Genomic DNA, 13,770 nt, shown 5'->3' with positions numbered 1-13,770 from the left:
AACCACACCGCAAGGCGCTCATTCCGCGAGATTACACATAGCGGGCGGAAACGGAAATACGTCACGCAAACAAAATGGTGGCGCACATACTCAACCTTGGGGTAACTCGCACGAGTTCGCGGCTTCCACGGTCGATTTCGCACGACGCCGCGCCTCGCGAATAGCGCGAAATTACCGAAAAACGGGTTTTGCAAAAGCAAAACCAACGAGCAGGTGCAAAAGTTCGAGCTCATCATTTGTAACCATTTCCCTGTAGTGCTTCCTGAAGGGGCCCTCCAGAATCCGGTTGCCTACTTGAAACTATTGTGTGACCCTGCTCTGACAGTCACAGAATAGTTAGAAGTATGCCATTGCATCCTGTTAAAAAAAAATTACATTGCAACAAAAAGGAAAGGGAGCAGACAAGCAGGTGCCAGCCTTCATTAATGTCAGTTGGGGCAGGGCAGGTGTTGTTGTTTGCAAAACTTAAAGCACTTAGCAGGTGTGCTTTGCTTTGCCACAATAATGTACACTCACTGGTCAACCAGAGGGTGCTGTGATGACACCGAGGGTGGCATGTGTGTGCCAGCCAGAGGGTGGCATGGGTGAACCAGAGTGGCAGTGTTGACAGAGGATGGCAGTGCTTTGCTTTGCCCCAATATTGTACACTGGTGAACCAGAGGGTGCTGTGATGACACAGAGGGTGACATGGGTGAGCCAGAGGGTGGCATGGGTGAACAAAGAGAGTGCCAGTGGTGACAGAGGGTGGCAGTGATGAAGAAAGCCTTGCAAACAGGCTGGGCACGTAGAAACAACAAGTTCGCAAAACTGGCGACCCGACAAGTAAGTTCGCAATTTGCGAAATTGTACAAAACCCTCGCGAACTTGCAGAAACCCGTGCGAACACACACCCAAAAAAAATCCGTAAAATACGCGAGAATTCGCGGATTTTGCGGATTTTCGCAATCCGCAAATTCGCAAATCCGCAAATTCGCAGATTGCGAATCCGCAAAATCCGCCCATGCTTAGAATACATTTCTTTATCACGCAAGCCCTCTTTGACTCCCACTCCCATTGATAAATTTACTGCCAAACTCCTTTTATCCTCCAATCGTCTCCCCCCCGCAACCATTGCTGACTTCCTTTCCTCCACCATTTGGCATAACATGCATCTTCTAATCCATAATAATCCCTTTTACTGGAAATCCTGGAGGCACAAGGGATTGGTCTGGGTCTCGCAATTATTCTCACACTCTACTTTTCTACCCTTTTCAACTCTTTGTTCTTCCTTTGATTTACCGGCATCCTTTGCCCCCAAATACCTTCTCCTTACGACAGCGGTGATGGCAACTTACACTCGACTCTCACGAGCACAAGCTTCCCCCTCCTCTCCCACCCCTGCTTTACGACTTCGCTCTCTCTTGCATACTACTCCCAAAGCTTCCACTATTTACAAGTACCTTCATGCTAATGAATCTATTAGACCTAAATCTAAGGTGGAGGAGCAGAGGGAACATGACTTTGCTACATCATGGCCAATATCCCTGTGGGACAAGATATGGACTAAGGTCCGCAAAACGTCCAGAGCGGCGACCTTGACGCAGTCTATGTTTTTCATATACAACAGGTTGCTTCATACCCCCTTTACCCTAAACAAATGCTTCTCTACTGTTCCGGATGTTTGCTGGTCCTGCTCCTCCCCACACGCTACCTTGTTTCATATGTTGTTCCTCTGCAACTCTGTACATGCTTTTTGGATACAGGTTTGGGCTCAAATTAATGTCATTTTCCATACTCGCATTCCCTTCTCTCACACTCACATCTTCCTGGGAAGCCTCTCACCTTGCTGGGAGGGAGGGGACCTTAATGTTCGTATTGTTGACCTACTGTTGGCTGTTGCATTCCAACAGATTACTATCAATTGGAAAGCTTCACCTGACATCTCCCTTAAAGCATGGTGGTACAATGTTTGTCATAACCATCGGTTGGATACTGCTTTTGTTTTCCCTATTCAATTGGAAACGAAACGTGCAGACCTATGGCTTCCTATTACGTTGTACCTGGTTAACTGTGCTACTCGTTTATTCTGCCCAACAAGAGGTCTCCAAACCCCCCTGAATACCCTTTGCATTTCTTACTTTTTCTGCATTACTACATGTTTTGTATACATTCTACCTGAATTTCATTTGCAACTACTGTACCCCTTATATTAACCTTTATTGCCCATTATCAGTTTTTGTTCATTAATCTCTTGCAAAGTTTCTCCCGATTGTTTTGCTTCCTTATCCCCCTTCCTTTCTTTCTCCCAGCGTTTCTCATGTACTATGTATTCATGCCTTACTTTATAATTAATAAAATTCTTTTTGAACTGAAAATAATGTAATTTGTCAAGAGGTATGATCAACTATAAACACCTAGATACTCAGGTATAGGAAGAACTCAGGAACTCATACTAGCACAGTATGCATTAGTAGCCAGCTCTTAGCAGATCCGATTAGAAGTTGATATGACTTGTTCCTATCCAGAATTATCTAGTGCCACAACCATATCGGATACTGCAGTGACTGTATTTTTCAGGTGTATTAGTATGATTTATAGAGGTGTGGCTGAGGTACTCTTCCCAGCCTGGCACTCCATGAGTCAATGGATCATTTACTAAAAGGAATAGGACTGACAAGGGACAGCTTTAACGTGTCATCTTCTGCAGCTGTCAGTCATCTGACAGCTGCAGTCAGATGACTGACATTCATCACCCACTTTAGCAGCAGCGGTTTCCTCATTCTTGTTGAACTATAAGAGATAACAGGGGCCAGATTTATCATAGCATTGCGTTGCCCTTGCATCACGCACAGTGGCGCAAGAGCAACACAACACTAAAGTGAGGTTTACTAAGCAACGCAAGGCCACCGTGCCTGCTTGTTAAATCTGTTGTAATACACGGCAGTGGATGCAGATGGCGTGCTAGCGAAAGTAGAGAGCAGGAATGCACCATATATTAGTAACCTTGGTGCATTCCTGCCCTCTCCCTTTCACTCATCACACAGCACAGCAAGTTGTCTTGCAGCATTGCATGAACGATTGATAACCCTTGACCTAGGTGTCTGAAAATCAGAGCCGTGATCCATGCAGGTTTAAATATATTAAGTACTCGGTGAACCAGATCAGTGTCAATATTTAACATTTTCTTTCCCAACACCACACTTGCATTTTGTCACAATTGTCAATCACAGTGGGTGCAACAACATTCCATGTTCCTATTTTCTAGCATTTTATTGAAAACCTCCAATAGGGGATGTATGACATTACAACACATGCTTTTACATCGCATGACATTACAACGCTGTTTTTACAACGCATGCCTTTACAACGCATAGTGCTTTGGGGCGCTGGATAGTGAATAGTTTAATTTACTATTCCAACTCTAGTCCCCGTGGATAGTTGGGAAGGTGTTGGATAGTAAATTAAACCTATTCCCTATCCTAGAGCGCCCCCCAGCGCAATGCGTTGTAATGGTTTGCGTTGTAAAAGTTGCGTCGTAAAGGCACTGCGTTTTAAAAGTTGCGTTGTAAAGGATGTTTCCCCCAATAGGAGAGATAACAGGATTCCAACAAAGTCGGTGATTTAGGCTGCGTTGAGTCTATAGCTCCCTGAACTTTTGCAATGACACAAGTGCCTCGTTACCGAAAAGTGCATCTCGAATAATTGGTGCCTCATTTTGTGTAATTTTCCTAATGAGAACTTCTCTCAGCTCTGGATCTAAAGGCTATTCCAGACCATACAATCATTGTTAATGTTATTAAAAACACTGAATTAATTTCTATTTGTGAACAAGCCATTATTTACATTACATCTGTTATGGCAATTAAATGTTTAGCTCCATGTTCCAAACCTGAGTGCGTGTGTGTGTGTGAACCTCTTAGAGGTGGGACACCATTAACATAACTCTTTATTAATGCATAGTATAAATGCGATGGCAAGGGAAGAATGAAGTACCAAATGAACTTCTGTTAATTACATGCGAATTTTATAAATCTAAATCATTTAATAAGGATGAAATATCAAAATACTGACATCAAGAGTAGTGGAAGAGACAGTTTACCTTTACATCATAGTTCAGAGTGAATCAGTGATTAAGGTCGATATATGAAGTTAGTGCCATGTCTTCCATTTACCTGTGGCTGAATTTGTGTCTGCTTACGAAAGAGTTCTGGAAGGACCTACTAGGTTAGGCTTCATCCTACAAAGTGAACGACTGTCATTTTGATGGGATCCATATTTTTTTACCTTCCTTCCTGATTATTCGTAAAGTTTCTGGTCACTTGTCCAAAAACTTGGATTTAATGTCAGCCAGAAACTCAAGTTTCATTAAAGATATCAGCCTGTAAGGATCAGCCTATCCTTCACCTCTTCAGCCTAGAATGCATTGATGTTTATGGAGGTGCTTAGAAACTTAGGGACCAATTTCTGTAAAAGTAACGCAGCACAGCATAGCAAGTCACCTTGCTGCACTGCATTATAAGGAAAGGCCAGGAATGTCCTGTATTTATTACAAAATACTGCATTCCTGTAATTTCCCCAGCGGTGAAGCACAATGGGTTGCCTATTGTCAACGCAAGCACCTCTGCAGCATGGTGCAAGGGTGCCTGCTTTGTATGCAGTATTGGTTGTATGCAGCAAGGGGTACCTTCCTGCACAAAACCAATCCTGAGAGGAACATTCCTCTTTCTATGTGTGCTGCAGACAGTGTATCTCCACCGAGTCCAGGAAAACAGTCACCCATGCGCTTATCAGCAGCAGACTTGACTACGGCAACGCATTCTACATCGGCACCACCCAAAGACTCCTTAAGAAACTACAGAACATCCAGAATGCCTCCGCCAGACTCATCCCCTGTCGCAGCCATATCTCCGCTCACCAGGGAGACTTTCACTGGCTCCTGATCAAGAAGAGAATCACCTTCAAGCTCTTAACGCATGCCTACAAAGCACTCCAAAACTCTGACCTGCATACTTAAACCACTGCCTCTCCTTCTACACACCCACCAGACATTACAGCTCCGCCCAACTTGCCCTGGCCACCGTCCTATGGATCCACAAGACCATGATGGAGGAAGATCCTTCTCCTACCTCACTGCAAAGATCCGGAACTCCCTGTCTCTACATCTCAGGCAATCACTGTTGTTGCCTCAATTCAGGAAGAACCTCAAGAACTGGCTCTTCAACTAAACTGCAGATCCCACCCCTCTTTGTGCCTTGAGACCTTAACGGATGAGTAGTCCCACTTTAAAAGAAACCTTATTGATTGCAATTAAATTAAAAAAAGTCTTTATTGCGATTGTTCATCTTAAAAGACAAGACAGTCAATTAATTACAAAAGGTTGGAACCATAAATACACCTTAGCAAAAGTGCTGTCTTTACATGGTTTGACAGAAAAATCTAAAAAATGATTGATTGATTGCAAATATCTAATATCCGCACATAAGTTGCAATGACAGGCGGGAAGGAGACAGTGGCAGTGTCCCCGACCCGCTTGGCGAGACAGGTCTGTCCTTGGCAACAAAAGATTGTATAGCGCTTTTTAATATTGAACTTGTTTAAATAATTACTTGTGCTAAATTGTTATTTACTTGTGCGAGAAATACATTATCCCCTGCACCACATGCCAGTACTGACTTGGCTTTAGTTCCGGAGCCGCCTCCCTATTCCACCTCGTGGGGGCCAGCAGTCATTTCGGGTTTGCCTGCACGCAGAGCGGTTAGCGCTCTAGTGCATTAAACTTCTGGGCTATTTAGGCTGAGCAGCGGTAGGAGCTCGCTGCGGGAAGGAGACAGTGGCAGTGTTTCCCGACCCGCTTGGCGAGACAGGTCTGTCCTTGGCAACAAAAGTTTGTATAGCGCTTTTTAATATTGAACTTTTTAAAATAATTACTTGTGCTAAATTGTTATTTACTTGTGCGAGAAATACAATATCCCCTGCACCACACGCCATTACTGACTTGGCTTTAGTTCCGGAGCCGCCTCCCTATTCCACCTCGTGGGGGACAGCAGTCATTTCCGGTTTGCCTGCACGCAGAGCGGTTAGCGCTCTAGTGCATTAAACTTCTGGGCTATTTAGGCTGAGCAGCGGTAGGAGCTCGCTGCGGGAAGGAGACAGTGGCAGTGTCCCCGACCCGCTTGGCGAGACAGGTCTGTCCTTGGCAACAAAAGTTTGTATAGCGCTTTTTAATATTGAACTTTTTAAAATAATTACTTGTGCTAAATTGTTATTTACTTGTGCGAGAAATACAATATCCCCTGCACCACACGCCATTACTGACTTGGCTTTAGTTCCGGAGCCGCCTCCCTATTCCACCTCGTGGGGGCCAGCAGTCATTTCCGGTTTGCCTGCACGCAGAGCGGTTAGCGCTCTAGTGCATTAAACTTCTGGGCTATTTAGGCTGAGCAGCGGTAGGAGCTCGCTGCGGGAAGGAGACAGTGGCAGTGTCCCCGACCCGCTTGGCGAGACAGGTCTGTCCTTGGCAACAAAAGATTGTATAGCGCTTTTTAATATTGAACTTTTTTAAATAATTACTTGTGCTAAATTGTTATTGACTTGTGCGAGAAATACAATATCCCCTGCACCACACGCCATTACTGACTTGGCTTTAGTTCCGGAGCCGCCTCCCTATTCCACCTCGTGGGGGCCAGCAGTCATTTCCAGTTTGCCTGCAGGCAGAGCGGTTAGCGCTCTAGTGCATTAAACTTCTGGGCTATTTAGCCCTCGCAGCCTCACGAGCGCGCAGCGGTCGCGCGCAGCCCCGCCGAAGACCCACCAAAGAGCTGCCCTGCTGCGCCCGTCCGCGCTAAGGCAGCGCCAGGCGCCAGTCCCTCTGCTGTTTCGGGGCTGTAACCTGTGCGGTAAGATGTGCTACTCTAAGCAAGAGCTGCTGAATCTTCAACATCATACCTGTACTTGTACCAGGCGGAACCAAGCGCATATCTCGCATCCACTGCCACACCCTTCCAAGCTATGTACTCTCACTAAATTAAAGCCAAAACCTCCTCAATCCACACAGACGGCCCTCAGGTTGGGACACCTTAACGTCAGATCGATGCAGAAGCATCATCTAGACATACACGATCTCCTAGCAGACTACTCCCTTGATGCCCTGTTTATGACCGAGACGTGGCTCCATGATGACATGGACTCGGTCATCAACCTGGCCACCCCCACGGGATTTACCACATATACCTTGAACAGGAATTCAAGAGGGGGCGGACTAGCGCTCATAGCTAAATCGCACCTCGCCTGCCAATTAGTTAAAGCTGATATTAAGGGCAGCGAAAGTGCTAGATTCTCTATTAAAGCCAATCCACAATTTTGCGCCACCGGCCTCTTGATTTATAGACCCCCGGCGCCGACACTCCATTCATTAACTCGCTCTTACAGTACCTGGCCACTAACATCACTAAAACCTCCAATCTCACGATCATAGGTGACCTTAACCTACACCTTGACCGGGACACTGAGCCCAAAATCACCACCTTTCTTGCATCCCTTGCTGCCCTCCAGCTCAATCAACTCGTGAGTGGCCCCACCCACAGAGCGGGACACCTCCTTGATCCCATCTTTTCGAACATAGCGAATGGGATTTCTGGCACACCCATTCCCATGGCTTGGACAGACCACCATCTGGTGATCATGACTGTCCCTTGCAAACCTGCCCCCACGTCTGTGCCTACCCCTCAAGTCCAGAAGCGTCCATGGAGAAAACTCCGCCTGGAAGATCTCCACAATCTCCTGAGGACAAATCCCCCTCCCCGAGTGACGACCTTGACATAGGATACGACCAGTTCTGCCACTGGATTACTCAAGCATTGGACACCCTGATCCCAGCCAAATGGATCAAGGCCCGTGCCCATGTGGCTAGCCCCTGGTACAAGTCAGAATTAGCCACTCTGAAAAAAGAATGTAAAAAGGCGGAAAGAGGATGGAGGAAAAATTATGATACCAACCTCAAACATAAATACGTTCAACTTCAAAAAACCTATCATCGTCATGTCTGCAGAACAAGGGCGGCGTATTATGCCACCGAAATCAACAGTAGCACCAACGCTTCGAAAACTGTCTTTAAATTTTTAAAAGACCTTACTGCAAAAAAAAACGCCATTACTGCCATCACCTCTCAGGACCTATGTAATAATATGGCCAATTTCTTTACCGACAAAATAAAGAAAATTTACGATACCTTCTCCAATTCCCCCCAGATCTCTGTCACTTTGGACCTCACCAGACCCTATCTCTCCTCCCTCCCTACACTAGAGCGTGAGAGCTTTCAAAAAATCTGTAAAAAAATCAAATCTGGCTCCCCGGCCGATCCCCTAAAACCTGAGACCTTTTGTGAAGCCAATGAGCTTGTCACGGAACCTATACGGAATATCATTAACCTGTCTCTTTCCACTGCCAAAATACCCGCTAAATGGAAGCAGGCATGGGTATCTCCCATCTTAAAAAAGCCCACCCTAGATCCCACTCTTCCAGAAAATTTTCGGCCTATCTCACTTCTCCCCTGGCCAGCTAAAATTATAGAGACACACGTTAACACCACCCTCACCAATTTCCTCCTAACCAATAACATCTTGGATAACTCCCAACACGGGTTTAGAGCTGGTCATAGCACCGAGACAGCCTTGCTCAGTGTTACAGAGGACCTCCGTGCCATTCTTGACACCGGCAGAACGGCAGCACTGATCCTGTTGGATCTCAGTGCTGCCTTCGACACAGTGTCACACGAGGTCCTTCTGATGAGACTGGAGGAAATTGGAATCACAGGGACTGCCCTGGGATGGTTTAGAGACTTTCTTTCCAACAGATCCTTTAAAGTCTCCACCCCCCCTTACCTCTCTAAAGAGCACAGCACTGGACAGGGGGTGCCTCAGGGGTCATCACTGAGCCCCACCCTGTTCAATGTTTATATTCGACCACTAGCAGAAGTGTTTAAAAAGAGTGGACTGGCGTTAGTGTCTTACGCAGACGACACCCAGTTGGTGGTAGCTCTTAATGACAACAGCGGTTTGGAGGCCCATCACTTCAAACAGACCCTTACTGACATCACCAACTGGATGACGATGAATTTCCTCCAGCTCAATGCGGGGAAAACAGAGATAGTGGTCCTGGGGAAAAACACCGCATCCTGGGGCGAAAGCTGGTGGCCCGACACCTTGGGCCAACCTCCTAAGCCCAAGGAATGTGTTAAAAATCTGGGAGTCTGGGTAGACTCGGCATTGAAATTCACCCAACACACCAAAAAAGTGGCAGCCACCTGCTTCGGCATCCTGCGCAATCTAAGACCCATCCTGAAGTTCTTCGACTGCCACACCCGCCAGTTAATTGTCCAAGCTAGCATCCTTTCTAGGCTGGATTACGCCAGCTCCCTTTTACTGGGCGCTAATCTGGCGGAAACTACCAGACTTCAGAGAGTCCAGAATGCTGCCACCAGGGCCCTGGTAGGTCTCCCCCGCCACTCCTCGGTGGCTGGAGTCCTGAAAAATATGCACTGGATCCCGGTGGGAAAAAGGATTCAGTTTAAGGCACTCTGCTTAGCCTTCAAAATCCTTAAAACCGCCTCTCCCCCGATGTTGCGCCCCCTCCTGGCGGAGTATATTCCTAGGAGGTCACTTCGTTCAGAAGGACAACATCTTGTGGTCATTCCCCGTACCAAACTGGCCAGAATGGGCGGCTGATCCTTCAGTCTGCTCGCTGCCAAGCTTTGGAACACCCTACCGGAAACAATCCGTGGCATACAGGACCTTCTGGCTTTCAGGAAAGCCATCAAAACCCACCTCTTTCAGTAATCTCCCCTTCAACCCTCTGGTGCTTTCTTCTTTCTGCCTTCAGCTTCACTCGCAGCGCCGGGACGCCCCTTGGCTGGGGCAGCCGAGCGCTATATAAATACCAATAACATAACATAACATAACATGCTTGCTTCCTCAGCTGCAGGAAACCCATAACATGAAGAACCTCGGACAAAACAAATTGTAGGTCATCCTCTCAAATGCACCTCTCTTGTTGACTATAAGAGCCTGCTTCATTATATATTTAAAAAAAAATCTTTTTATTATAGAAGCAAAACAAGAGCTGCATAAACAAAGAAGAATAAAGTGCGGTGCAATGCAATCTTCATCAGTTTTGACAGTCCCAATGCAGTAGAAAAACATTTTTCATAGCAAATCAACGGAACCTTAATACAATCATTTGTCATGTACATTACATCGTGTGGAGGCATTATTCAACATCTTGGTCAACTGAGAAAGGGGAAGCATCATTAAAAGGGGTACATATCATCCTTCTGCATACATTCCATGGTCCCCAAATTCGAGTCCATTTTTGTGGGCATCCCCTGCCTTCATAAATCTCTCTTTCTTCCTGCATACACCAGTCCATGTCTGATTCCCAATCTCCAAACCTCAACTTAGTCACTCCTTTCCAAGTTCTTGCTATGTTGCGTTTTGCTATCATACAGCCCAGGGAAACACACAATCTCTCGCTTCATTACATATTTAACACGTTCAACGCTGGGCTAATTCCCCCGCGGTGCGGGGGGATGGGGGCCGCGTGCGGCGCGGCAGTGCTCGTGACGAGCTTAGCTCGTGATGAGCTCAACTCGTCACAACTCCACCCACTCCTGTAGAACGCCCGCACAGGAGGGGAATTAGCCCCGCGTGGGCGTTCCGCGGCAGTTATGACAAGCTCAGCGCACCATGAGCACAGCTCCACTGTGTCTCAGTCATGAGCGTCGAAGGGGTTAACCAGACTCTTTGCAGAATCATTGCCTTCAGAAGGAGAATGATCAAAGTCATCCTTGGTTCTCCTTTGCTCTAAAAATGCTGAAAACACTTCCACAACAATCTCCAAATCTTCTACTGCGAACACCCTCCACCTCTATCATGTAATGAGAGAACAAGGTACTGAGATCAGAATAAAGAGGAAGCTGATTTGACATTCTGCCATTTCCTCATGTATTTGCTCAACATTATGTCAATGAATGCCGAAAACACAAAACACATTTCTTAGATTAAATGATAGATATCGCCCATTCACAAAGTGAGTGTACATGTATGCTTGAAACATGATGGAGAATACAAAATTCTATATCACACAGTGGTGTTTCAGAACTAAAGAATATGTCCAACAGGATTCAAGGATTCACACCAACTCAGAAGCCTCAATAGAAAGTAAAAAACCCCAATGTAAGACTTATTACTAGAACCTCAAAATCTAACAAGATGGACTTGCCAAGGCAGAGAGCGACTCATCTACTCCCTCGTTCAGATCTCATGTAGTATCCGCACAATTCTCCAAGCCTAGAAGAAAGATGTCTTCATAGATAAATACATTATGGGGTAGGAGTGTTGCCCCGCTGCTGGAACTAGCAGTCACATGTTAAATAAAATGATAACAATGCAGTGAAAAAAAGTGCTTTATTATCATTTTATTTTACTCCAGAGCCACCGCCGAGTCTTGGGGGCAGGGCCATCAGGACCAGAAGGAGTAGTGGGCTCATGACACTGCCAGTTCGCATGTAGGCTTGGCTGGCCATCGTAGGACGGCCAAACCGACATGCGCACTTGGATATCTCAGGCTATTGCTTAGAGAAATAGGCAGGGCTCAGTAGCAACCAGCCCAATCCACTCATTCACTATGCTTCTCTTGAGGCTGTGTAATATCAGCATGAGAGTAGCGTCTGGATTGGTGCAAGGGATTCTGGGAGCCTGTGTGAGCATCGTCTGAATAGACTGATGTCAGGCATTGTGTAAGTTTTATTTTTTTTATTCTCACTCAGGCCCCAGCCCCTCCACAGTGCTGCCTCACCGGTTTCCTCAGCTAGCAGCTGCCACTGATAGAGGTGAAAATCCCCGCAGTGACCTCAGATCCCAGTAAAAAGAGAAAAAAAGCTAGGGGAATGCCAGATGATGAAAGCAAAAGAAACAATTGATGGACGGAATGCTGAGCAATGCAAACATTCACCCCAGTCACAAGGATCTGGGTTTCATCCATCATACTTTTGCTCACCACGCCATCCCAGTTTGGACCCAGCCATCTGCAAATCAGTATTGACCCTGTTCCTTAGGGGAACAGTCTAGCCTGAACTGCCGAGCCAGGTCCTCCCTCGACCGGAAACAAGTATCTTGAAAGCAGTTTCGGAGCATCACACCCCTCATCAGTCAGGCTAGCTTGAATCCAGAGGCACGGTGAGCACCGGACCCACGTCTGGGCATACCCTTCCCACTTAGGGCTACAAATGCAAAAGAAACATTTGATGGATGATGAAAGGGCTACATTCAATGCATTTGACTCTGGAATTCTTGTCTGGAAAGCGGTATCCACTTTGTTTCTTATGACAGGGATGAGAAAGAGGGGCATGGAGGTAATTCACATTCAGCATGTGTATAGAACGATATGCAGAAGTATCTGTTCCAGACTTAAAGGTTCACTTGTAAATACTGCTCCCAAACAGAGAAAGTCTTGCCCTCAAGGACAACACAACATGTCCCCAGTGGCTGCTAACTAATTGTTGTTTATCATGGTCTTTTTAAATCAATCCTTTCTCCAGAAGTAAAAGAAACATGAGTTCTGCACACCCCAAATATCAGGCCAGCAGTGTATAAAGTGAATTAATTTCGCTCAATGTTTCTCTGAGTTAGGGCGTGATTTTTAGAAAGTACAGCTCAGACACAGTGAGCAGAGTTTGTCTTATTCTGTCTTTGAGCTATGAAGTTTTACATAATGCAATGCCTCATAGAAATATTGCGTTAAATGATTTCACTTCACACATAGTTGCACTAAAAGTAGACCTGATTCTGCGCTGAGAAAGTGCAGCAAATAATAATATAGCCCTTATGTCAATTGTACCTCACAATTCCATTTTGGGCTTCCTTTTGAGCAAAAACATACTAGAGCTGACTTCTGCCTCTAAACACCGACTTCAATGTCCTCATCCGGTTTCATTTAAAAATATGGTGCGACATGTTATTGAATGTTTTACCGTGGTTCTTGCATAATTCAAACACTGCGTAGATAAGCTTGCTTTCTCTCTGTTCACTTCCCAAACAGGTGTAGGCACTAGGTAGGCTGAGAGACAGGGAGCTTATCCACGCTGTCAGGGATTCAGAGCAATGAACACGTAAAGAAAATAGACAGAAACCGAGATAGATGAGAGAGGTAGAGTCAACTAAACTTTACTTCGAACATCCACTACCCACGTAAAGCAGGGCATCTGTCTTGGACAAACGTAGTGAAGCCTTATGACAGGTTTAGTCATCACATTGTTTTGAAAACTGACTGCCTACTCACCATATTTCAATTTCATAAATTAGTGCTCTGTGCAAAACAAAAGTCAGGCAATTATAACTATGATATAATGTTGTAAGTCTTTTCCTTTGAAAATTAAAGCATTTTATGCTCTTGACCCCATTATCAGAGGTACTACAGCTTATTGTTACAAAACACTCTGGGCCTGATTGACAAACTACATTTGTTGCAGTACAAAACATACTAAAATGCTATTAAAAACCACTACTTTTGTTGTGAATTACACAAGTAAGTGTAGTAAGACCCTACCCCCAATACAAATTCGTTTGCACTGAAACTGGTGTGCGTATATAGAAACCCAAATGTTAAGCCCAACGCACACTGAAAATAGCTGACAAAAGTAAAACTTTGGACAAGGATGTAGTGTTACTCCTTACATAAACTGCACGCAGACACAGTTGAGGGTCTCAGCTCCTTTATTTAGCTTCTTCCTCTTACAGG

This window comes from Lissotriton helveticus, chromosome 4_1 (assembly GCF_964261635.1).
Source record: "Lissotriton helveticus chromosome 4_1, aLisHel1.1, whole genome shotgun sequence".
NCBI lineage: Eukaryota > Metazoa > Chordata > Amphibia > Caudata > Salamandridae > Lissotriton > Lissotriton helveticus.
Note: the sequence above shows the minus strand (reverse complement) of the source record.